The sequence below is a fragment of the Pinus tabuliformis genome, chromosome X, assembly GCF_031772625.1.
Source record: "Pinus tabuliformis cultivar Carrire ecotype Pingquan chromosome X, CPIR1, whole genome shotgun sequence".
NCBI lineage: Eukaryota > Viridiplantae > Streptophyta > Pinopsida > Pinales > Pinaceae > Pinus > Pinus tabuliformis.
In genome coordinates, this window is record NC_142308.1 from 1200564958 (window position 1) to 1200592107 (window position 27150).

The following is a 27150-nucleotide window of genomic DNA, read 5'->3' on the forward strand; positions in this document are numbered from 1 at the left end:
TAAATCCCCTCAAGTGTCAATTAATTAATTTTTCTTGTTAAAATAGATTAAAAATTAAAATCCTAAGCCAAATTTTTAATTAATTAGAGTCAAATTAAAATGTCTTAGGAAAATTAAATTCTCCAAGTGAAAAATTCGTGGGTATCAAAAGAATTAATTTTTGGAGGTCCTCCACGAAGGGAATAATGGATATTTCAAAAAAAATTGAACGCTTGGACCTTGATTTTTAACTCAAAAATCAATTTTTGAGGAAATTAGCTCAACATAATTAATTTTGAGCTAATAAAAATGGAATTAAATGATAAATTCGAAAATTCCTCAAAAATAAAAATTCAATGGCTAAGATTAAAAGATGATCAAGTAATTTTTGACGGCCGAGATTATTTTGACAAGGATCAAACAAACTAGCCATTATTTTTCCACTTGGAGGATTTATTTATAAATTAGAGTCATTGGATTCTCTAGCCATCTGATTTCTGGCTAAGAAATTACTGTTGAAGCATTATGTAACACTATTGTCCCGTTGAGAACTTTTATTTCTACCATAATAAAGACTTTGGGGTGCAATTCAAGGTGTTCTATGTTGCACAAAACTTCTAAGAACTTGACGTTTTGGGCTGTACTGTCCCTGAAACTCCGAAACTCGACCATCATGTAATCATCTATGAGAGTTAATATAAACTTGGTTTTCCTTCTAAATTGTCATCTATGAGTCTTATTCCCTTTTAAGTTGCAAGATAATGGGTTATTCACTTATTTATAACTTTATATATATATATATATATATATATAGATATATATATATATATATATATATATATATATGACGTTTCGGCTGACATTTCCATTTTTGGGAGGTGACATTTCTAAACGTACCCGTTTCGGAAACTCCGAAATGTTTCGATGTTTTGTGCAACTTATAAGGTGTTCAATGTTGTTGATTTGTGGTATGTACTGACTACAAGCTTTCCTATGTTGTGTTGGTAATGATAAGATTTGTTTTTCATTAGATGGAGATAAAGTCATTCTATTGATAGTTTTGGGCTAATCTTAGGTGATTTGATTCGCCATATGATTAACGGATTTTCTTGAGATAAATACATAGTGTTTGCAGATACTTCAGTCCTTGGTCCCCAAGTTCACAAACTGTGGACAAAGATCAACTTTGCTTGGATCCTGAATATTTATATGGTGGATTTAATCTTCGCTCTAAAGTATTTTTAGCCATTTATCAAAGAAAAAGTTTCATAAAATTTATTTTTCCAAATTTATTTCAAAACCCTTGTATATTTGTAAATGTTGAAAAATAGATTTGTAAAGTAATTTTGTATATTAGTTTTGCTAATTGGGGTTTGGAAGTTATTTTGATATTTTATATATATTGGGGTTTTTGGTGTTTAAATTTTTATTTGTGCAGGTTAACTCCAAGCTAGATGTGAAGAATTTTGAGGGTTTCAAGGGATTCAATCCTTGGAATATTTTCGCAGAGATTTCTAGTGGTGGATCTAGGCCTAGGAAGGCAAGATCCACCACCTTTTCCTCCTCCAAGCTCAACGCTCAAGCCAAGGAGTAGTGAGCCCTCAAAGAATTTTGTTAGGGTGATTTGTGGTGGAATTTCAAGATCTGGAGAATTTGCAGAAGTTTGACAAATTTTTACTCTTTGATGGCCCTCCAAACCTAGTCGTTTCTATTTTTTTTCCACCATCCCTTGGACGCAAACCAAATTGGGCCTCGTAAAGGATGCCATAGCCCTCCTCTTTTCGTTGGGCAGTATTGCCCTCATAACCCTCACGGCAGCCCTCCCTTGGCTGGCTGTAGCCTCCTTTCCCTTCCGCTCAACCCTCTGTGTTCTCTTCCTCCCTCTGCTCATCCTTTTTCCTTTACTGTGGCCTGCTGCCCCTGCCCTCTGCAACCTTCTCCTCTACCCTTTCTGCCCTCAACTCCCTTCCTCCCTCCTTCAGCTCCTCACGACATGTACTCACAACCCTCTCCCCTGCCATTTTCTCTCCTTATCACTCCAATGCAGCCCTAGCCGCAGGCCTACCTTAGGCCTCGGCCTCCTTCGCTGCCCTCTGTGTGTTTCTCCTCCTCCTTCTGGGCTACCACAGCCTTTTCCTCTCCCCTTTCTTCCCTTATCTCCCCTAACTCTTTCTGTCTTGCTGGCCGTAGCCTCTTCCTAGCCCTCCGTGACCTCCTTCCTGCTGAGCATTGGCCCTTCCTTGGCTGCTCCTCCCTCATCGTGGCCCTAACAAGGCTTTCTGTCCTGTGCCATCAAGCCTTTGGCTTCTCCCTTGGTTGTGCAAGCTCTTTTGCCTTTGTGACCCTTCATCCTTGACCACCCTATCCTTCTTTTCCTTCATCTTTGTCACTGAGGGTCAGTTTTCATTTAATGAAGCTAATCTTTGAGTGTGTTGTAGAAGTTTGGAGTTAAAGTTCCATGCTTGTAGGTGGTCCAAAACTTTGAAATAATTGTGAACAAGTGTGATCATGAAAATCAAGGCCTAGGGCTTCAATGGTTTGCCTTCTAACCTTTTCTCCTCACTGTTTGCTACAACTAGACAAACCACTTCATAATGGTACCAAATATATAATTTGAATACCCTAAAATCACATATAAGTTGCTTAGCATATTGAACAATTTAAAGCATCAATTGGGTAACTGTCTTTTTGCTTACTTCATGATTTGTTGTCGACTGTCACACTGCATACATAAGATCTGAAATATATCAGTAGCATAAGCACATTTTTCAGTGTCTGCTCTCTAATCTAAACAAAGAAAAGGAGATAAGCAATCTGGAATGTTTTAACACTTTGACATAAGGATTTCTTGCTGTAATTTATTGTTGTCATAACTCCAAGTAGCTTGACTGCTGTCATAAGTTTATTTGACGCTCACTGAATATCCTTTTGGCATAAGTGACTTACTGCTAGCATAGGGATTGTCAATTGTATATGTTGTATTGTTGAAAGAGCTTGTTGTTAAGACAAATTGTCACATTGTTTCTCAGGCACTAATGTTTGTTGTCTTAATCCTAATTGTTTCACTCACACAAGCACACTCTCTAAAGCACTCTAGTCTCAAGTTACATTACATTGTATGGTTTAATTTATCACTTGTCTTTAGGAGATCTAAGCATTTTGGGCATTTAAGTGACTTGCTCCAATTGTGTTTTGAATATCTCACATGTGTCAAAAAGCCTTGGTTAATTGAGAATCTAATTATAGCAGTGGTATAATTGCAATATTGGCATAGTTGAGGAAAGGCTGTAAGGGATCTCTTGTCATTTTTTGACACTTGGTAACTTGGCACCTCTCTTGTGGCAAAGAGTGCATTTTATTAAAGTAGTACTTCTTGATATAACTTGGGTCTAAACCATAATCCAAGTACTTAACACAAGCAATCTTAGCCTAAGAATCACTCACATCCTTTACATAGGCACCTAAGCAATAGTTATCCATCCAGTTACTTGGCATCTAATTTGTAAATAAGTGAGAGTTTGACTCCATAAGGCAGTGGTCTCAATAGTGAATCCAATCTTATATCTTGCTTAAATTAACCTTGTAGCTGGGCCACTCAACTGTGTCTCATAGATAAGTTGCTCCCCAACTTGTCTCTCACTTCATTTCCATATGGACTACCCTCCATAGCCTGCTGTTGGGAGACAACTAGAATGGAGTGGGCTAGGATCAGAGTGATAGCGTCTGCCCTGAGCGGTTGTCGTGGTGCCTGTACAATCTGGGCGACAACATTTTTTGGTGCCGTTGCCAGGGATAGATTTTTCCGTTCTCGGGGTTTACGACAATTATCATCAATCTTCATAATCTTCTAATCCATTTTCATCGTCTTAAGCCGTCAAGCACCACATTTTTGGTGCTTTGATATCTCACTGATCTTATTATCACCTTGTTCACTTCTCTATTTGCACCTTAGCACCTGGACATTTGGGTTAGTTTCCTGTTTGGGAGGGGACTCCTTTGATTCATCCATTAATAAAAACTTACCGGAAACTTGGTTAGCCCCACTCTCTAGGCTCAGTTAAACAAATTACATCCTAGTGAGCATTCAATTTTTCTCAGACAGGAAACCCTCCTTGATATCCACCTGCTTCTCCCTAACTAACCTTTCAGTTTTTTGCCTTTCGGATTTTGGAGATGGATTCATGTTCAAGTGGTGACTCCACTTCTTTCATTTTTTACAAGAATTCCTGCTAGAGGCTCACCTCTTGTAGGTTTCTTGATTGTCTTGAACAGGGATATCTCTCTCTGACATTCATTAGCTTCTCGTTCCTTTTAAGCGAGTCATCATGAATGAATTGTTCGCCCCTTGTCGATTTACTAACACTCAAAGTGACCTGCATGACCTTCCAGAAAAGGAATATGGGATTTTATTGTTAGAAATGGAATTATGAATTTATTTCTCCCATGGACAAATTGTGAAGGTTAGCTCCAATCAAATGTAGGCTCATGAAGCCCCACAAATGTGTCTTTTCACCCTCAACGTTGTGTATAAATAGGCGAGACCTTTTCCTCATTTGGACATCATCTCATCTCATCTTCTTCTCTCTCTTGATTGGGTCGTACAACATTTGGAGGCTTCTCTCTTCTTTGCACGTGTAGCAACTCCTCTCTCTCTCTCTCTCTCTCTACTTCGCATGTGTGGCAGGAGTCCGAGTTTTTGTGGGCAGAACAGATCACAAATTTTAGGGCGTTGACCAACAGTGATTTGACCAGCTTGACCTTGATTTTTGGCCCAGAATTTTGATTTTTCTAGGCCCGCATTTATTGGCACAAAAATCGAGGTGTTTGGGGTGGTTTGACCAGTGTTGACTTCAGGTTTGACTGCAGAAACTTACAGCAAACTTTTTCTCCTTTGACTGGGTTGGACCGAAAAAATTGAGCTCTGATTTGAAGGCTGAATTGGACTGCTGACTGGAGGATGTTTTGGGGAAGATTTGACCACCGTTGACTTTCTGGTTAGGTCTGATTTCACTATTGATTTGGCAAATCTATTTTGGGCTTATATTTGTACTCTCTCTCTGTGCTGAACTATTGATGAATAATATCAAGATTTGATCAAAGGGTTTCCCCACATTGGGGTTTGTCCCTGGCATCCACCACATCTTGTGTCCTCTTGTCTTGCTTTGTCTTATGCATATGATTTTATGTTTTATCTGCATTTACTGTCAATGTTTATAAGTTAATGTGATTGATACTGGATATAACTGTAATTTGTCATTGGGTTGCTAAAGAAACATTGAAGTAAATTGGCTTAAGCATAGAACATACCATTGTTATCTAAAATTAACACAACGTGTCCCCATATGGAGCCAGATGTTGCACAGTGTTTGTCAAAGTTCCAAGGAAGTGGAATTACCAATTTTTTCAACAGGATCAGATCATCTATCAACAGTTATGCATCATTGTAAACCCATTGCAAGTTATGTAATGTAAATGATGCTAGTAAGACCATAATGTATGTAACAACCTAGGTAAGCCTATTATTTTGGCAACAATTTATCTTAGGAGGTTTTTCGTCTTACTAACTCATCTGTGTTTCTAAACGCAGATGGTCGGTAGAGTTTTTCTCTCCAGCCTCACCCCAAAGCTAGGGTGGAATTTGTCGTCAAAGTCTTAGGTAAGTTGTAGTGTTCTAGTCAAGTCTTATGTAAAAGTGGTTTGAGAATAATTTAAGATAATTGGCTAAATTATTTTATTACAAATTACTTGGTCTACTAAATCATGTTGTGTCACAGATTAGGTATGTAATTTGAGGGTTTAAGCCGAAGGGGTTTTCCCCCTTTGAGGGTTGAATTGTAAAAAAGTCTTACGTTAAAAGTATTTTAATGCATGGTCCCTCATACTTAGACACCATGGTTAGAATATCATAGGGTGAAAAAAATATTAAGTCCCTTCAAGTGTCAATTAATTAAATTTTCTGGCAAAAATAGATTAAAAATTAAAATCCTAAGCCAAAAATTTAATTAATTAGAGTCAAATAAAAATGTCTGAGGAAAATTAAATTCTCCAAGTGTAAATTCGTGGGTATCAAAAGAATTAATTTTTAGAGGCCCTCCACGAAGGGAGTATTTGTTATGAAACCATCTCAAGAAAAGATAGAAAAGATAGATCAACATCTTAGAATTCAGCCTCTTCGAGGGGGCAACCTCCTTTACATTACATAAATGAACAATTCTTGGATGATACAAATGAAAAGGCCTCCTTTCTATATATAGGAGTCTAAGGGGTCATAACATAATCAGAGCCGACATAACAATAATAATGTAAGGGCACAATAATAACAATAGTGGGCTTCTATGGGGCACATTAGTAACAATATGGGCACTACATGGGTACATCAATATAATAAGTGGGTTGTACTAATAACAATAAGGGGTTACACTAGTAGTATAGGGGCCTAACATGCCCCTCTCCTTCAAAAAGTGTTGTCCTCAACGCTTGAGTAGTTCTTGATGCTTATGTATAAAATTCTTGTCCTCCCATGTGGAATCTTCAGCGGGTAAGTTCTTCCACTTGATGAGATACTCTGAAATTGATTGATTTCGTAGCTGTCGGGTTCTTGTTTCTGTGATTGCTCCAGGTTCCAATATGATTTTTCCTTCCTTTTCAATATCTGGCAATATTGTTTGAATTGGGATCTTTTGCAACTTTTGAATAAGTGGCCATACTTCTTTGCCCTTATTCCATTCATCCCTTGCTTCGTTTATCCAATCTGGTTGGATAATAGAAATAGCACAAAACAATGCTTCCACATCCTCATCCTTGAAGAGTCTTCCCATTCGGTAAGATCGCCATTTTTTAAGTGCATGTAGTATTGCCAACATTTCCTGTTGTTTCATTTGATTTTGCACCGAAGTGGCGCTATCTTTTAAAAGTTGGAGAACTTGTTGTTGATGCTCGATGTGATCTTTCACTGCTTGAACCTTTTTCTTCTTGATATGTCCTTCTATCTTTAGAGTTTGAGGAGTGGTAATTTCTTCCAATCCTTTACAAGATATGGTCGGATTCATTTCTTGACGCTCGATGTGATCTTTCACTTCTTGAACATTTTTCTTCTTGATATGTCCTTCTGTCTTGCTAGTTTGAGGAGTGGTAATTCCGACTAGTGAAGTACAAGACATGGTTGGATTCATTTCTTCTTTCTTGATGTGATCTTTCACTTCTTGCACCTTTTTCTTCTTGATATTTCCTTCTATCTTGAGAGTTTGAGGAGTGGTCATTCTTGCCAATAGTTTACAATATATGTTCTGATTCATTTCTTCTTTCTCTGGGGCCGGGTCCTGGCATATATCGTCTTCTTTTAATGTTTCTTGATCCTTTTCTTCCTCCTCTTCATACTCTATGTAAAATAATTTCTTCTCAGCACACTTATGACCTTTAGTGCATTTGCTATCACAATTGTAACAAAGCCCTTTTTCTCTTTTTTCTTCCCATTGTTGTGGTGTAACCCTTGTAGGTTGTGGAAGGCTAGGAGGAACAACACATCCATCTTTATAGTTGTGAGGGGTAGACTTCCTTGTTGCCATAATTTTACTTTCAAATATGTCACAAAGCCCTTTTACTCTTTCCAATTGTTGTGGTGTTGCTCTAAATAAGGTGTTGCTCTTTGTATCCTCATAATGTGCTATCATTTCCTCCGTGAGAATTGACCAAGTAACAAGTTTTTTACGAGAACAAAGCCCTTTATACCATAAAATTGATCCGGTTCTAAATATGAAGATGCAATACATACCTTTTGTAACAATGGTACACCATGTAGATCAAAATATTGCTCCATCTGAAGTATCCAATTTACCGGATCCTTGCCATCAAACTTCCTCATCTTGCTTTTTCTTGATTTTAGGACCTCGAACTTGAAACGACTGTAACTCTGTACTTGCGGATACTTAAGTTCTGGAATTGCTACCTGTAGTAGCCCTTTGTGTTCTCTTTCCAATGCCACCAATCTGATCCAAATTGGATTCTCCAAAAAAGAGTTATGCACAATCTCCCAAGATGACCTGATTATAGACCTTTCCAAACGAGCGAACTTGTATGAAGTGCCATGTGTCAATTTTTCAACCTTTGGCTCTAAAAACGATATACAAGAAACTACAGTCCGTCCTCTTTCTGTACCTTCTTACGAAATTTCAATCCAATGCTCAGAGAGAAAGTTATGACGATTTTCCCCAGGTCACCTGTTTTGAATGTAATTCAGGAGTCTGCAAAAAGATCAACTTCCTCAGATCATATCTCCGAAAATGTCGCGCGAAAAGCTCTGAAATTTGGACCCAAGGTTCAGCGTGATTTCTTCTCAAATGGGTTTTTTTTGAGACTTCTGAAATGTCACAGAAAAAAAGTTATAGCGAAAATGCCACGATGACCTGTTTGGAGCAGCGAAACCCTAGAATCCAAAGCTCTGATACCAAATGTTATGAAACCAGCTCAAGAAAAGATAGAAAAGATAGATCAACGCCTTAGAATTCAGCCTCTTCGAGGGGGCAACCTCCTTTACATTACATAAATGAACAATTCCTGGATGATACAAATGAAAAGGCCTCCTTTCTATATATAGGAGTCTAAGGGGTCATAACATAATCAGAGCCGACATAACAATAATAATGTAAGGGCACAATAATAACAATAGTGGGCTTCTATGGGGCACATTAGTAACAATATGGGCACTACATGGGCACATCAATATAATAAGTGGGTTGTACTAATAACAATAAGGGGTTACACTAGTAGTATAGGGGCCTAACAGTATTGGATATTTCAAGAAAAAATAGACCCTTGGATCTTGGTGGTTAAGTCAAAGTAAAATTTTTGAGGAAATTAGCTCAAAGTAATTAATTTTGAGCTAATAAAAATGGAATTAAATGATAAATTCGAAATTCCTCAAAAATAAAAATTCAACGGCTAAAATTAAATGATGATCAAGTATTTTTCGATGATCGAGATTATTTGGACGAGGATCAAACAAACTAGCCGTTATTTTTCACTTGGAGGATTTATGTATAAATTAGAGAGTCATTGGAGTCTCCAGCCATTTGATTTCTGGCTAAGAAATTGCTGTTGAAGCATTGATGTAACATTATTGTCTTGTTGGGAACTTTTATTTCTACCATAGTAAAGACTTTGGAGTGCAATTCAAGGTGTTCCATGTTTGTGGTATGTACTAACTACAAGCTTTCCTATGTTGTGCTGGTAATGATAAGATTCGTCTTTCATTAGATGGAGATAAATTCAGCTATCGATAGTTTTGGGCTAATCTTAGGTGATTTGATTCACCATATGATTAACAGATTTTCTTGATATAAATACATAGTGTTTGCAGATACTTCATTCCTTGGTCTCCAAGTTCACAAACTGTGGGCAGAGATCAACTTTACTTGGATCCTGTGAATATTTAATCTTCACTGAGGCTATAGTGTGCATTGGGATTCTAAAGTATTTTTAGCCATTTATCAGAGAAAAAGTTCTATAAAAATTATTTCTTTAAATTTATTTCAAAACCCCTATATATTTGTAAATTTTGTAAAATAGATTTGTAAAGTAATTTTGCAGATTATTTTTGCTAATTGGGGTTTGGGGTTTTGAAGTTATTTTGATATTTTGTATATATTGGGGTTTTGGGTATTTGAAGTTTTATTTGTGCAGGTTAACTCCAAGCTAGATCTGAAGAATTTTGAGGGTTTCAAGGGATTCTGTCCTTGGAATATTTTCGTAGAGATTTCTAGTGGTGGATCTAGGCCTAGGAAGGCAAGATCCACCACCTTTTCCTCCTCCAAACTCAACGCTCAAGCCAAGGAGAAGCAGTGAGCCCTCAAAGAATTTTGTTATGGTGATTTGGGGTGGAATTTCAATATTTGGGGTAGATCTGGAGAATTTGCAGAAGTTTGACAAATTTTTACTCTTTGTTGGTCCTCCAAACTTAGTTGTTGCTATTGGGCCTCCTAAAGGTTGTCGTAGCCCTCCTTCTCTTTTCTGTGGGCATTATTGCCCTCATAACCCTCACGACAACCCTCTCTTGGCTGGCTGTAGCCTCCTTTCCCTTCCACTCAACCTTCACTGTCCTCTTCTTCCCTCTGCTCATCCTTTTTCCCTTACCGTGGTTGCCCCTCACTTTGCCGCAGGCCTAGATGCCTTATCCCTATCCTTTGCAGCCTTCTCCTCTACACTTTTTTCCCTCGGCTGCCTTCCTCCCTCCATCTCCTCACGACATCCCTCACGTGTCCTCACAACCCTCTTCCTTGCCATTTTCTCTCCTTATCACTCCAACGCAGCCCTAGCCGCAGGCCTGCCTTAGGCCACAGCCTCCTCCACTACCCTCTGTAGGTTTCACCTCCTCCTTCTGGGCTGCCGCAATCTTTTCCTCCCCCTTTTCATCCCTAATTTCCCCTAACTCTTTCTCTCTTGCTGGCCGTACCCTCTTCCTAGCCCTTCGTGACCTCCTTCCTGCTGAGTGTTGTCCCTTCCTTGACTGCTCCTCCCTCACCGTGGCCCTAACAAGGCTTTCTGCCCTCTGTCGTCAAGCCTTTGGATTCTCCCTTGGTTGCTGCTAGCTCTTTTGGCTTTGTGACCCTTCATCCTTGACCTCCCTTTCCTTCATCTTTGTCACTAAGAGTCAGTTTTCGTTTTATGAAGCTAACCTCTGAGTGTGTTGCAGAAGTTTGAAGTTGAAGTTCCATGCTTGCAGGTGGTACAAAAATTTGAAATAATTGTGAACAAGTGTGATCATGAAAATCAAGGCCTAGGGCCTCAATGGTTTGCTTTCTAACCTTTTCTCCTCACTGTTTGCTACAGCTAGACAAACCACTTCATAACAGTACCAAATATTTAATTTAAACACCCTAAAATTACATATAAGTTGCTTAGCATATTGAACAATTAATAGCATGAATTGGGTAACTCTCTTTTGGCCTACTTCATGATTTGTCAATTACTGTCACACTGCATACATAAGATCTGAAATATATCAGTAGCATAAGCACATTTTTCAATGTTTGCTCTCTAATCTAAACAAAGAAAAAGAGATGAGCAATTTGGAATGTTTTGACACTTTGACATGAGGATTGCTCGCTGTAATTTACTGTTGTCATAACTTCAAGTAGCTTGACTGCTGTCATAAGTTTATTTGATGCTCACTGAATATCCTTTTGGCATAAGTGACTTACTGCTAGCATAGGGATTGTCAATTATATATGTTGTATTGTTGAAAGAGCTTGTTGTTAAGACAAATTGTCACATAGTTTCTCAGGCACTAACATTTGTTGTCTTAATCCTAATTATTTCACTCAGACGAGCTCACTCTCGAAAGCACGCTAGTCTCAAGTTAGATTACATTGAATGGTTTAATTTATCACTTGTCTTTAGGAGATCTAATCATTTTGGGCATTTGAGTGACTTGCTCCAATTGTGTTTTGAATATTTCTCATGTGTCAAGAAGCCTTGGTTAATTGAGAATCTAATTATAGCAGTGGTATAGTTGCAATATTGGCATAGTTGAGGAAAGGCTGTAAGGGATCTCTTGTCATTTTTTGACACTTGGTAACTTGGCACCTCTCTTGTGGGAAAGATTGCATTTTATTAAAGTAGTACTTGTTGATATAACTTGGGGCTAAACCATAACACGAGTACTTAACATAAGTAATCTTAGCTTAAGAATTACTCACATCCTTTACATAAGCACCTAAGTAGCAATTGTCCATCGAGTTACTTGGCATCTAATTTGTAAATAAGTGAGACTTTGACTCAAGGCAGTGGTCTCAATAGTGAATCCAATCTTATATCTTGCTTAAATTAACCAAGTAGCTAGGCCACTCAAATGTGTCTCCCAGATAAGGTGGTCCCCAACTTGTCTCTCACCTCATTTCCATAGGTGTTGGCATTATGATACAAGTATTGTCCTTGATGGCAACTCTACAGGTCAACTCAGATTTGATAAGAGGATAACAGAAATATTTAGAGGCAATAGGGCAGTGGTACAGAGGATCAGGAAAAGGGAACTAAGGACTATTGATCAGAATAAAGAAGTTGAAGGAAGAAGATGATGTACGAGTAGTTTAACAAATACACGTAGATTCACTTAGTCCAAGTAGCGTATACACCCAGGTATTTATAACAGAAAAAGCGTATAACGTACACACGCACTCCCACAGAAGGCAAAGCGCGTACATGTTGAAAACCATGGTTTTGGTCCGAGGTATTTGGTCCAAGGTATCTTTGGACCATGGTATTGACCCTAGGTATTTAATCCGAGGTATTCTGTTCGTGGTATTTGATCCAAGGTATTGGTCCTAAGTGGATTCAGTCCATGGTATTGAGAAAGGCCAAAAACTATATAAAGAAGAGAGGATCATAAGGCCAGCCTGCAAGTGAATAAGATTCTAAGGAATACTTGTATCTGAAGTATATTTTATGTTGTAGGGTTATGTTTGGGACTAGATCTGAAATATTTATGTGCACCCTGAGTTCAATATTGGATCAGGATCATGAGACCTGAAATGACTTATTCTTGAATGATCTGATATTGGTTGAGGCTAGATCTGATGTTTTGCGCCTGTTTTATTCGTTATCTATCATGATCTAGGTTTGTCTGAAGTCTGGAATTGCAGCAAAGTTCTGAGTCAATATTTGCAGATTTGTACGTAGGTTTGTCTTGGCCAAAGAGCGTATACACACAGGTTCTGTTCTTTCAAGTAGCATATACAAAAGAAAGGCTTGATGTTCAGAGATGACTGATCTATCAGATCAGTATTGTTGATTTATTGTTGCTGTTATTTTACTGTTGTCTGTCAATGAAGTCTTCTTAGATCTGAATGTAAATCTGAATGCATAAGGAGGTTGATATTTGATTGATTGTATAAGTGAGAAGAAGTGTTTTCTGTTGCCTGCTTGTGTAAAGTTCTGTAAGTTGACAGTAGATGTTCAGTATATTGCTGGTTGGTACAATTTGTGATTCAGAGATTTTATGATTCAGAATCTTTAGAGGTATACGCAGGTTGGGTTGAAGGAAGTAGCATATACACGCAGTTTTTCTTCATTGAAGTAGCGTATACAGTCTGACACATGAATTTTTGAGGTTTCAGTTGGTTCTGAATGTTGATGCAGGTTTCTGGGTTCAGCATAGTGTTCTGATGATAGTGATCTGATTGTTTCAGATTAACTACGTGTTGGTTGATGAAGTTTCTGATGGGTTATTGATGAGTCAAGGTCTTCATATGTTTTGATATGTGCGAAGAGCATTCAGTCTGAAAATTCATGAAACATGGTCCTTGGTGGAAGAGTGGAGTTTTCTGTAGGCTGGCACCTACGTACTAGTAAACATATTGGCTAGTACAAGAGCTAGAGGGTTGTAGCTCCCTTCTAGAAGAAGCTGGAGAACAAGAGAAGGTTGTAACCTTCTGCAGGTAGATGCCTGCGTACTGGTATGAGTTTGCACTAGTACAAGATTGTAAATAGATTTTCTTATTATTAAAGGAAGAGAGAGACGACAACAGTAGGTGGTTTTCACCCACATTGGGTGTTCATGTGTTTTGCTTATGTGTGATGGTTTATTCTGTTATTATTGCACATGGTTACTGTTTAATGTTTAATAAAGTATTGATGCACTGATTAAAGATCAACATATGATGAATTAACTGAATCATAAGTTCACTGGATATACGCTGGTTGCCTTAAGAATAGTTGCATGCACACGTGAGCTCCCTTCTCTGAAATAACGTATATAAATCTGATTATGGAAATGAAAAAGTTATTGATTTGTAAACACTGATTGAACCCCCCTCTTAGTATTATTTCCAACAATTGGTATCAGAGCAAGTCCTTCAGAAGAAGCTTGATCGCTTGAAGGAAGATCCATCAAGATGAATAATCACGAAAGCATGGGATCCATCAGACTGCCAATCTTCGATGGGAGCAACTTTGTTTATTGGAAAATAAGAACCACAACCTATCTACAATCTCTTGGAACAGATGTCTGGGAAATTGTGGAAGGAGGATATAAATTTCCAACAACAATTCCTACAGACACGGCAGGTAAAAAGCAATATGAAACCAATGCCAAAGCTGTCAATACTTTATTGGGAAGTTTGTCACAATCAGAGTTTGTCAAAGTCATGCAGCTCAAATCAGCCAAAGAGATATGGGACAAAATCGTTCAGAGCTACGAAGGAGACTCTTAGGTAAAACGTGCTAAGCTTCAAACTCTCAGAATTCAGTATGAAACTCTTAAGATGCATAGTGATGAGAGTATAGCTAGTTACTTCTTACGTATAGATGAGGTTGTTAATTGTATGAAGAATCTGGGTGAAGAAATAAAGGAAGTTACCTTAGTTGAGAAAATTTTGAGATCCTTGTTTGCTAAATTTGAATCAAAAGTGTCTGCCATAGAAGAAAAACAGTCCGTGGTATTTGATCCAAGGTATTGGTCCTAAGTGGATTTGGTCCATGGTATTGAGAAAGGCCAAAAACTATATAAAGAAGAGAGGATCATAAGGCCAGCGTGCAAGTGAATAAGATTCTAAGGAATACTTCTATCTGAAGTATATTTTATGTTGCAGGGTTATGTTTGGGACTAGATCTGAAATATTTATGTGCGCCTTGAGTTCAATATTTGATCAGGATCATGCGACCTGAAATGACTTATTCTTGAATGATCTGATATTGGTTGAGGCTAGATCTGATGTTTTGCGCTTGTTTTATTCGTTATCTATCATGATCTGAGTTTGTCTGAAGTCTGGAATTGCAGCAAAGTTTTGAGTCAATATTTGTAGGTCTGTACACAGGTTTGTCTTGGCCAAAGAGCGTATACACGTAGGTTCTATTCTTTCAAGTAGCGTATACAAAAGAAAGGCTTGATGTTCAAAGATGATTGATCTATCAAATCAGTATTGTTGATTTATTGCTGCTGTTATTTTACTGTTGTCTGTCAATGAAGTCTTCCTAGATCTGAATGTAAATTTGAATGCATAAGGAGGTTGATATTTGATTGATTGTATAAGTGAGAAGAAGTGTTTTCTGTTTCCTACCTGTGTAAAGTTCTGTAAGTTGACAGTAGATGTTCAGTATACTGCTGGTTGGTACAGTTTGTGATTCAGAGATTTTATGATTCAGAATCTTTAGAGGTATATGCAGGTTGGGCTGAAGGAAGTAGCGTATACACGCAGTTTTTCTTCATTGAAGTAGCGTATACAGTCTGACACATGAATTTTTGAGGTTTCAGTTGGTTCTAAATGTTGATGCAGGTTTCTGGGTTCAACACAGTGTTCTGATGACAGTGATCTGATTGTTTCAGATTAACTGCATGTTGGTTGATGAAGTTTCTGATGGGTTATTGATGAGTCAAGGTCTTCATATGTTTTGATATGTGCCAGGAGCATCCAGTCTGAAAATTCATGAAACGTGGTCCCTGGTGGAAGAGTGGAGTTTTCTGTAGGCTGGCACCTACGTACTAGTAAACATATTGGCTAGTACAAGAGCTAGGGGGTTATAGCTCCCTTCTAGTAGAAGCTGGAGAACAAGAGAAGGTTGTAACCTTCTGCAGGTAGAAACCTGCGTACTGGTATGAGTCTACACCAGTACAAAATTGTAAACAGATTTTCTTATTATTAAAAGAAAACAGAGACGACAACAGCAGGTGGTTTTCACCCACATTGGGTTTCCACCTTAAATCTTGGTGTTCATTTGTTTTGCTTATGTGTGATGGTTTATTCTATTATTATTGCACATGGTTACTGTTTAATGTTTAATAAAGTACTGATGCACTGATTAAAGATCAACATATGATGAATTAACTGAATCATAAGTTCACTGGATATACGCTGGTTGCCTTAAGAATAGTTGCGTGCACACGTGAGTTCCCTTCTCTGAAATAACGTATATAAATCTGATTATGGAAATGAAAAAGTTATTGATTTGTAAATATTGATTCAGCCCCCCTCTTAGTATTATTTCCAACAATAGGGACTACCCCCCATAGCCTACTGTTGGGAGATAGCTAGAATGGAGTGGGTGGGGATCAGAGTGACAACCCCGCCCGAGTGGTTGTCGCGGTGCCTGTACAATCTGAACGACAACATAGCCCATGGCCAATTTTTTCACATTCACCATCTTAGCACCTTAACAAGGGGATCGATAATTTTCACAAGCTCTGTAGATCTTTTCAAAAATAATTATCAAAAACTTTCTTTTTGGTGTCTTTATTATCTTGTCTACGAGCCCACCGAGATGAAGTCCAATCATCAGAAGAAAACATTTTCTGCAAGGTTTTTTTGAGAATTGAGACATTGCAACGTGAGGAAGTGAGTTGCAAATCTTATAATTGTAGGCCTAACAAGGTCTTTGCCCCCATTGTTTTTTCTCATTAGGCTTAATACCCATGAGTGGTTTTAGATGTATTTTGTAATGCACTTGGCATGCTCTACAATGTTTTTTACCCACTCCACTTTGCCTATGTCCTCGAGCATGATGTCTATGCAATGTGCAACACATGGAGTTCAAAATATGCTCTTATATTTGGACTCAACCATCTTTCTAGCAAGAACATAGTTTGAGGCGTTATTTGTGATGATCTGCACAACATTCTTCTCCCTCGCTTCCTTAATAAAGTCATCCAAAGGCTCAAATAGAAGGTTGCATCCTTCACCTTATCAGATGCATCAACTGAACTCAAACACATGGTTCCTTGATGGCAGGAAGCAAGGAAATTAATGATAGTGCTGTTATTTCCATCGGTCCATTCATTTGACATGATTGAACAACCTGTTTTGAGCCATGAGTCCGTATACTTAGCCAAATACTCATCAATGGAAAAAATCCAAGCTCTCTATGAAACTCACAATAACTCCAAATGAGATGTGTGAGACACATGAGAGGGGAGACCTCCTTTTATTGGCTTGGAGGGGGTGTTTTTGAGGGAAACAACCCTTAGTTTCCCTCCAAACCACCTTAGAAGCTGCAAAAAGGTCTCCCAGTGGGTCTGCGGCCGACGTGACAATGAATCGGCCAATTTATGACGAAACTAGCCAGTTAGGCCCGATTTTTGTGACAAATCGGCGAGGTCGCCCCTGTTGACCGAGTTTTTTGCCTGGTCTGGCTGGATTAGCCAATGAACTGACTGAATTGACCAGTTTTCGGTTCAGACCAATCATTTTTTAAAACTATGTCTAAGAGAATTGGCTAAGTTGGGTCAAGAAGACGGGACTGAGATGGTCATAGCCATTGGAGATCTAGGTGAGAAACTTGGAGTGAAGGTCAAACAGAGACTTTGAGGGTCAAGAAGGTCTGCGATTTGCAGTCAGAGGGAGTTAAGCATCAAAGTCTTTTCTGTTTTGAAGGTTGAGTATCATGGACTTCCCATGCTCTAGAATAATTGCAACAACAAAGTAAAGGGGCAAAAGGACTTGTTAGTAGACTGGAGCCAAAGGATAGGTCGGAGGTCTAAAGTAGAGCAACCAAGATGAGGATAAGCAAGGCCGAGGGCTATTGTAGTAATATGCTAAGGAAAGGGGGTAGCTTGAGGGCTACACAAGGCAGTCGAGGCCTAGAAGAGGTAGGATATGTAGCTGGCTGAACAACAACTTAGGGAGGACTGTGGGCTAAAGGAACATGCCCAGGTAAGTGAATTGGTTTTTTGATTAACCTAGTTTTCTACAACAATAATATTTGAATTGTTGTAGTTGTTGGTTGATGGGCATATGAGAGCCTAAAGGACTTGGTCTCAACCCTAGGTGTATTGGTCAAATGATACACCTAATATTGGCATTGTACATGGATTGTAAAAGGCCACTATCCCTAGTACATGAGTGCCAGTTTTTTCTTATTAAAGGACTAATAAGAAATAAGTTTTGGGCCATAAATTCTGTGTACTATACATTGATCTAATTGTTGTTATATTTCCACTATGCAAAATTGTTTAAAGTTAGGCACTGCTAGTGTGTTTATGTTTTCTAGCTAAGAGCAAAGACCAGACCTGAGGTACATGGAATTCTAACAACACAAAGTTGTGAGGTGATATATAAAACCATGAATGCACAAACAAAGCTGTAAATGCATAGAGTTGGACTGTTGGTGGATGTGTTTGATGAATGATGGTTGTGTGCAGTGAATTGGTCCCCTGTTAGATGATTTCTATGTTGTGTTATTTTGCTGGAGGTTGGAGTGTAGGGTGAACAACTTGAACACTAGAAACTTGAGGTTGTCATGTTAGGGTTAGGGGAAAATAAGGCACTTGGGGTTCGAAATTAGGTGGGTCATAGGGATTTTTAATTTTTCTTAACCCACTTCCAAATGTAGCTGAGGGATAGTCAATCGTCCCCCTTTTTTTGGAGACGACAGAATTGTACTTGAAACAACCTTGAAATCAACCATGTATGGCATGAGAATGACTTGGATGCCCCGAAATCCCTAATGATGTCCGCACAAAGTATGAAATGTTCTCTAGGTGTTGTTAAGGTCTGTAGAACACCAGAACCTAGGGTTTTTCTCTTTTCCTTTTGAGTGCACGGGGGGGGGGGGGGGAGGGGAGGGGATGTGTGCCCATGCAACATAGATTAAAACCCTAATTCTTCAACAAGTACAAGATGGAAAACAATACTATAAATTAGCACTTCATCATCTAAGAGAGAGAACCATCTAATCGAAATATCCTCAAGACAAATTTGCTCATGAATGCTCCATATCAACCAAGAGAGAAGCAACTAACCATATCACATTAGTCTCCAAGTGTGTGTGACAATGATCTAAGGATAAATCAACTTCGCTCTACTTAATTAAGGGCAAATGAGTCAATATTATCCAGAATTAGACTAGAATACTTAACAACAATATTAAATGTGATTACAAGTTGGATAGGTCGCAAGATGACCTCCAAAGACAGCTAAACAATGATAACGCATAAAAACAAGCCACTTTTAATCCACACCTGTGAGGTAAAATGCCTCCAAGGGGTGACATAATCCTCCAGAAGGTGTCTCTCTCTTCAAAATGTTGCATATATGACTCAAGGGGGTGCATCTCATCTCAAAAGTCAGATCTCCTCATCAAATGGTGTCCAATCATTAAGCAAGGCTCCATCCAAAACATCATCCTCAACTAAGCACATATCATCAATCCAAGCTATAGTAAGGGGACGTCATGAAAGTAGGGTATGATGTCATCATGCTGAGCAATGTACCATCATCTTCAAAGAGGTCTCAAGTTATCATCATCATTAAATCTTGTAAGAAGAAACACAACGTCCATCAAGAAAGTAGAATGGTAGCTTGAGGGCATCCTGTCATCTCTAGGGTACATAAGCTCTCAAGGCAACGTCTTGGTTCCAAAGTGTAGCATTTTATGTCTTGGAGGGAGAGAAGAGTGACATAAATTGTGCTGAAGGTATCCCAAGGTCAATGCTTCTCAATAAGTGGTCAATATCCTAGGTTAAAGTGCTTAATGAAGTCATTAAGTGGTGTTAGACGTTTTTTTTGTAAGTGCTGGAGAAGCATTATGCAATCCATTAAGGGATGATAGTTGTACTTGGGAGCAAAGATCTAACATATACTCACTGGATGAAGTGAGATCAACATCATAGGTGCACAAACCATAAGAGTATTAGAGTGGGCCTTATTTAATGAGAAAGGGCATCAAAGTACTTCGCTCATCTTCAAATGTCTTTCTAGCTTAATATCTATGATCAATCTACTTTACTTAGGTATGGGAGGGTCATCATAAGGCCCTATTTGGTGCTTCCAAACCTAAGAGGAGGAACACTTCCTATGCCAACCCATCAATCAACAGGTGCACATGATCAATGACGTGGTATGTGGCTTACTTCATGGAGGATGTCACAATTTACCTTGAGCATTATGATGTAAAGAGGGAGCAGTTGTGGGATGTGAGCTACCCCCTTTCCTCGACCTATTTTTACCACCTCTCATGTGTGCCTTTTTCATAATTTATTTTCTTTTTACATAAATAGCTTGGGTTACAAACTTGCAAGCTTTTGTTTATTCATCATTGTCCCCTTAAAGATGAAGCATTTCATTGGTCATCGGGGTGGAATATTCAAAGTGTTCCTTTCATTTAGATAGCTCACGCATTAGCCAGGAGCTAGTTGAGGGCTAATGAGGGGGCATAGAGCTTAGGATAGGCTTTTGTCCACATGCTCTCATTTATCCTTGCCAATCTTCTGCAGTTTAACATTATGGTTCATGCTTTTTCTTTTCTTTCTGTTGCATCAACCTCTTAGGGTAAGGTTTTTCAGGCCCCTACTCAAGGATGAGAAAAAGTGGGAACCAATATTGGTGACAGAGAGCAATCAACCTGAAGATGGGATATGGAAATATAGGGAAGATGGTAGGCGTTAAGTATGGATTACCATGGACACAGTGAAAGAAGCCCTCAAGGAAGGTCACATTGGACTAGGGGCAAGTGGTAACCACCAAGGTGAAGCAAGAGAACAAGTGTATAGTCAAAAGTGGTCTATCATCAAATTCAATCTATGATCCATACTAGAATGCCCTTAGACATTAAATGAAGGCACATGAATACAAAAAAGGTTAATGTACCACATGTTTGATGGCCCACCTTCATTGAATGAGTAAGCTAGATGAAGAAAGCACTGACCAGTGCATCGTTGAGAGGCATTTGAGGCTAGTTATACCTTGATCATGGTAGGACTGGTAGTTGGCAAGGTGAAACATCAGGAGATTTGTTTTCTCCAAGGGGTCATCCACATGGGTCAGTAACAGGGGGAGTTGCTTATACCTTGTATCCCCTTTCTTTGTGGCCAAAGTGCACTTAGGGAGGGAGTGATTCAGAAGTTTCCTTTGAAGTACACTTTAGGAGTGCTCTTGGGAATGAGCATGCGCCCAGGGTTTTGAGTCACTGCTTGCCCTTTTGGGAAGCACTCCCTAAGCCTTAAATAAGGATAAGATGGTCAAATTGATTATTGTCCAGGTAGGGCACACTTTCTTAAGCTCCTAATAGAGGATTGCTTGACATGCAAGCTATCTTGGAATTATAATATAAAGGTCTTAAAGTAAACAAAATATGTTCTTTTTATTTTCCTGTGAAACTTTCCATTTTGTTTATATTTCCTGTTCTAGCATTTTATTTAAACTTTTTATGTTATCATTAATTGTTTTTGGATGTTTGAGAGGGATTCCAACCTCATTAGATCTCATCTAAAGACAATAGAGTTTCACATCCTTTCCAAAATTCAACAAATTTAGCAGCCTTAAAGACTCCAACAAATTGCACTAAAAGATTAACTATAAATAGCACATCAAAAAATTGTCACTGCTAAAAATACCACCACCTTTCATGTTCTTGAAAACAGGCTTATCTGACTTGTGCTGATTATTTTTGCATCTGAGGTCCCTAACTCTACCTGTTGATTATTTTCCCATCTGAGGTCCCTAACTCTGCCTGCAAAAAAATCAATCTCTAGAAACTTATCGCGTGTCATCTAAAATGGTCTCAATTGACTCATGTGGCAATAAGGAACATAGAAACATTTTCAAACACTGCATGCAACCTCTTGAAGCATGAGCCGGAAACCTGCTAAATATACCAGAATCCTATACTACCCAAGAGTAAATTTAACACTTGAATTCACCACTTGAATTCGCCAAGAGTAAATTTGGTGTTAACAATTATGACCTGTTTTGTAAACATTTTATGACAGTTAAAGTTTGAACTTTGAAATTTGAAGTAAAATTTGTACTGTTGACTGCTTATTACAACTCTTTGGTAATGATAATGATGCTCTATTTCATCTCATGGTTGATGTTATCAGTTACAGTTTGTTAATGACAATGATGATTTGATGACAATGTTACAGGTTATGACTGCTAGATGATTGATGTTATATGTGCACTGAATGGTTGATGCTTTGATTATGATCATTAATTCAGTAATTAAATCTATATTTTCATGTTTTCTGCAACTAATTTGGTATTCTGCGTGTTGTTTTTAATATGCATGCATCAAAATATAATAATATATATTTTATATAAAAAATGTTCCTGAAACACTCTATTCCAGAAGCTTTTGAAATTTAGCACTACCTCCTTCCAGCTTTCACTCTCAACAGCCCTGCCATAAGCATACTGGAACTTTGTCCTTCCTATCCTCAAAACTCGGGGTACATACACACATGCATGCGAGGTCTTACTCAAATATGATCTTTGGTTGTAGAATGCACGGCATTAGTTATTAAATAAAATAACACAATCATGTTTGTGATGTTTTATGAAAACTCCTCTGCAAATTGCATAGTTTACTGGCCTTGAGGCTAATGCCATCACTTAATTTCATTCCATTGTATTGTGATTTTCATGTACAGGAAACTGGGCTGGGAGCCTATTCCAGATGAGAGTCACTTGAACGCAATGTTAAGAGGGCAGATATTGGTAGTCTTAGCTCAGTTTGGGCATGAAAAAACTAAAGTAGAAGCGAGAAGACGATTCAATGTTTTCTTGAATGACAGAAGTACAACAATTCTACCTGCAGACATCAGAAAGGTTGCACTGTTCTTGCTGATTCTAGCTTTCATATGAAATTAAAGGGACTGTTTTTTATGCCATTACATGTTTATTGATCTAAATGGTTGGGTTGTTTTCTATAGGCTGCATACATAGCTGTCATGCAGAATGTCACAACCTCAGATAAATCTGGCTATGAATCTCTGTTGAGAATTTTCAGGGAGACAGATCTAAGTCAAGAAAAAGTTCGCATTTTAGGTAAGGGACTGATTCTTTGGTTCATTTTATTAGCAATAATATTTTAAGGTAAAATTTCTGAAAAGAGGAAACCGTGTCATGACCTGCAGGTTCAATTGCATCATCTCCAGATCCTTCTGTTGTCCGGGAAGCGCTAGACTTCAGTTTGTCTTCTGAGGTATGTCTCTTATAATTCTTGCCAATTCATAACCTGCTTTTTGTTTAGAATATGTATTCTTCACTTGTGGCAACATGGCAGCACACTTCGTGGGTAGTTGAGGCCCTCAATGGACCGACCTTTGGGTAGTTAGACCTAATTATTGTTTTATGGCTGGGGTGTATGCCCTTGTTTTGTGGGCCTATAACCCTCACTTGAGTTGTATATACTATATACACACAAATACACTCTCATTTGTATTATTTCATTCGTTTTTTACCTAAGGGCACCTATACTATTTCTCTGTACCTGTGGTGGCTGTTTTTTGGTTATGGTTAAATTATATTGATAAAATCATGGTATGTGAACATTTTTTTGTGATCTATGTTAAGTGCTGTCACATTTACACAACTTCTTCTTGCTGGATTACGGTTTGTTAAAGAGATCACCATAGTTGTACTATCTTTTATGATCTCATTGCATTTGAAGGGAGACCTGAACCCATCTTTTTGAACCTACCATAAATATTTTTGATAATCTTGCAGGTGCGGAGCCAAGATGCGGTCTTTGTACTTTATGGAATTAACAAAGAGGGACGTGAGACTGCCTGGCTGTGGTTAAAGGTGATGTGTTGTATAGTTTTCATTTATTTTTGGACTTTGGGACAGTTGGAACTTGTGTAGTTCTCATTCTCGTATCAAGGCTTTAGACAAATGAAATTTGTGAACCAAACATATAGTTAAATCACTTGATTGAATTTAACTGCAGTAGGACCATTTGGGTGAAGAGGATGGTGCATATTGTTAAAACACTTGACAGGAAATAAATACAGCATTGGATTTGAAAGCATGCTAAGGGGTTCATGTTCTGTAAAATTATGGTTCCATACTTCTTTATGAGATACCAAACTGGAAGAGAAGAGAGCCAAAGATAAAAAATTTCCGTTTAATTCAAAAGTCTATTTGTAGTGTAATACAACAGTTGCTATTCTATTTGCACATTCCTGGCATCCAGGAATTGTCTGATGAAAATTATAATTTGCACATTCCTGTCATTCCTTGCTGTTACCATGAATCCGAGTCATTCAAATCAGCCTTTCTAGTAGTCTCAAAATGTTTGGAAATTTATGAAGCAGGTTGTGATGGATAAGATGGTGACCTGTTTCACTGCCCCTCACTGCCCATATCAAGATTATGTGGCGTTTCATGTATAGTTGGGTTGCTGAGATTTATCTTTTATGACATAATAACTTTGATAATAGTAAATATGTCTTTAAACTTTTTATTTTTTGTATGTGTGTATGTGTGGGAGAAGGAAATAGGGAAAATTTGAGGGCGAAATTTCGCTAATTAGTTATTTTTTAGACATTTTATGAAAAAAATATTTACATCTTTGGTTAAAAATTTGCTCATTTTTACCTATAAAAGATTAAAAAATAATATTCACCAAAAAATTACAAATTTTAAAATTACAGGATTTTATCGGATATTTGCCCACGTTATATATATATGACTTTTCAAATTAGAATAATCGCTTATGTATGACTCTGTTACTTGTTCCCTTGTTTTCTATAACTTCACCAAGATTAAGACTAACCTCTAAGATATTCGAGGGTAAATATTTTTGAAAATTTAGGATTTGGGAAAGTTGTGAAAATGTAAGCATTGCAGTTGCTATATTTTCAGCTAATCTGGTTTCTGCTTCTTTTGCACAGGAAAAGTGGGACTTTATCTGGGAAAATTGGGGTTCAGGATTTTTGGTAACTCGTTTCATCAATTCTGTTGTATCTACGGTCTGTTCCTGAATTTTATCCTTGATGCAAATTTATGTATTCATGTTGATTTTGTCCAATTCTTGGTAGGACTTATTTAAGAAAATTTAAAGTTCTACTGAGATTTCTTTTCTTTGCTTTTCAGTTTTCAAGTGAGGAAAAGGCAGATGAAATAAAGGAATTCTTTTCAACCCGAATGCAACCATCTATTGAACGCACAGTTAATCAGAGCATTGAACGAGTTCGGATCAGCGCCCAATGGGTGAAGCATGTTCAGCAGCAGGACGGCTTAGTGGAACTACTGCAGGGACTAGCAGTCTGAAAGTATCGAGCTTACCACTTCCATGCTATGACTGGTTTACGTCATGATTTTCATCGCAATTTCCTTGGTCATCAGAACATGAATGTTAGCCCTTTAATGATTTAAGTAAGGCATATTTGATTCTGGATTTGAGTCTTTACGTAAATGTATAAAGTTGTTTACTTAAAATGAAATCAAGTTTTATTTGGGGTACTATTGGTAAAGATAGGCATCATGGAATTATATCATTGCAAATATGTTGTGACGCCATGTAGATGGACCATGATTATCAGGGCATGTGCCTTCACATGCATGGGATGGTAACTGATGTTTTGAAGCTTATATTCCCTTGTACTGCTTGTGATGCATGGATTATAACAGAAGTTGTGAAGTCAAGACCCTTACTGGTATTATTACTTACAAATTGACATGCAATGTCAGCATACGTCTTAATTAATTAAATATGGTTTTGGACAGTAATTTGAGATCTGGTAGAAAATCTAAATGTGCCTGCTTGTAATGTGGAGGCATTTTATTTGAGTTATGTTGACAGTAGTTCTTTCAATTGTTATATTATGTCAGTTAATATTTTTTCATAATAGGAAGCACAAGATATACCAAAACACAATAAACAAAATAAAAATAGTATATATTGAATAATTAAAATGATGAGGACAACAATCCTCAAATTTTGGCTCCAACCATTACAAAAACTTCAATTCTCACAAGGCTCCAACTTTGAATGAGGATACCAATCCTCCAAGACAAACCTAGGCACCAACTAGGTCTTTATGAGGACACCAATCCTTTTAGGCTCCAACTTATACAAATACTTCCATTAAACTGCAAAACTTTAGCAATGTGTCTCCAAGAAAACTTCATGATCTGCTCCAAACTTTGTTTCAAGAGGCCTTCAAAACTTGGTCAAGGACTGCTCAAGATGCCTCCAAGTTTGCACCAATTCCTTCAAACAATTCTTCAAGATCTAGTTTGCTCAACAAGGTCATCAAGTTCTATCCAAAGATGCCTTCAAGTTTGCACAACTATGTCTCCAAGTCTGTGACAAAGATCACCAAGGTCTGTCTACTTCAATAAAGAAAATACTACTTCAAGACACTTCTAAGATAACACAAGTAGGTCTACAAAAATTGCTTCATCTCAGCTTCAAAATGACTTAAAAAATGTTGAATTTTTAGGGCACCAGCTAGAATTAGGTTTTTCTTCCCTTGATAACTACTTCAATGATCAATTAAGCATTAGTTTCATATAACATTAATTTCAATATCATTTAGGCAGTTATATATAAGAAAAACATCAACTGATTAAACATGAAAGAACAGTAAAGTAACCATGAAACAAAGAGATAAGAGACACAAAAAGTAGGCACACAACCAAGGCAAAACCCACAAGGGGAAAACCCATAAAATTTCTGTTTTATGAGAGAGAGGGGATCTAGATTCATCAATACATCAGAAATAACCATAGCAGAAGAATAACCAAGTCAGTAACCATAGTCATGATCAAGTGTCATGTCAAAAACCAAATCCGTGAAATTTTGGCCCTCCCTAGAATTTCAGCCTCTTTAAAGTTTGGCCATCCCTAGAATTTCAGCCTCCTTAAATTTTGTCCCTCCTGTAATTTCATTGGATAAAAAATGACACAGACCAAAATTGATGTGTCCAAATGAGGAGAAATGATTTTCTTTATAAAGACTTCATGTGGGGTTGACCTAATAAATTTTGGAGGCAAACTTAAAATTCAAATTTCCATTTATTTTTCAAGATGAAAACACTGACCAAGGCTACCATATTTTCCAACAAAAGGCCGAAAATAGAGGTCAAAAGATGCTCTAGGTCTGTCCACAAAAACACTGAATTGCAAGGCCAAAAATAGATTCTTCCATAGTCTGAGTCTTCACCCCTCTTAGGTTGAGTTTTGTACGGACTGTAGGGGTCGAAATTTATCAGAGGGTTGAGCTCTGTGCCCTATTACAGGGCCGAAATTTTCTCCTATTACAAGGTCAAAGTTCTATAGAGAAGGGGCTGAATTACAAACCTAGTTCTATCCTCCATAAGTTGAATTAAGGCCGAAAAATGGCTCTAAGAGTAGTCCCAATTATGCTTTGCAAGATACCACAAAGGATGTTGAATTCCCAATAGAAGATAGCTTCAAAACTGTAACTAAGAAGTCCTCCAAAACCTTTAAGGCAGATTAA

General features: G+C 37.8%; 1 pseudogene across 1 annotated transcript in view; it reads left to right on the top strand.

Moving 5' to 3' along the window:
• LOC149144269 (aminopeptidase M1-like) overlaps positions 1–24016 on the top strand; it is a 133126-nt pseudogene extending 109110 nt beyond the window's left edge. The window contains exons 14-17 of the transcript XR_016264057.1: positions 22331–22508; positions 22613–22727; positions 22817–22884; positions 23409–24016. The product of XR_016264057.1 is annotated as an aminopeptidase M1-like (transcript). The remainder of the gene's footprint in view (positions 1–22330; positions 22509–22612; positions 22728–22816; positions 22885–23408) is intronic.
• The last annotated feature ends 3134 nt before the right edge of the window (positions 24017–27150 follow it).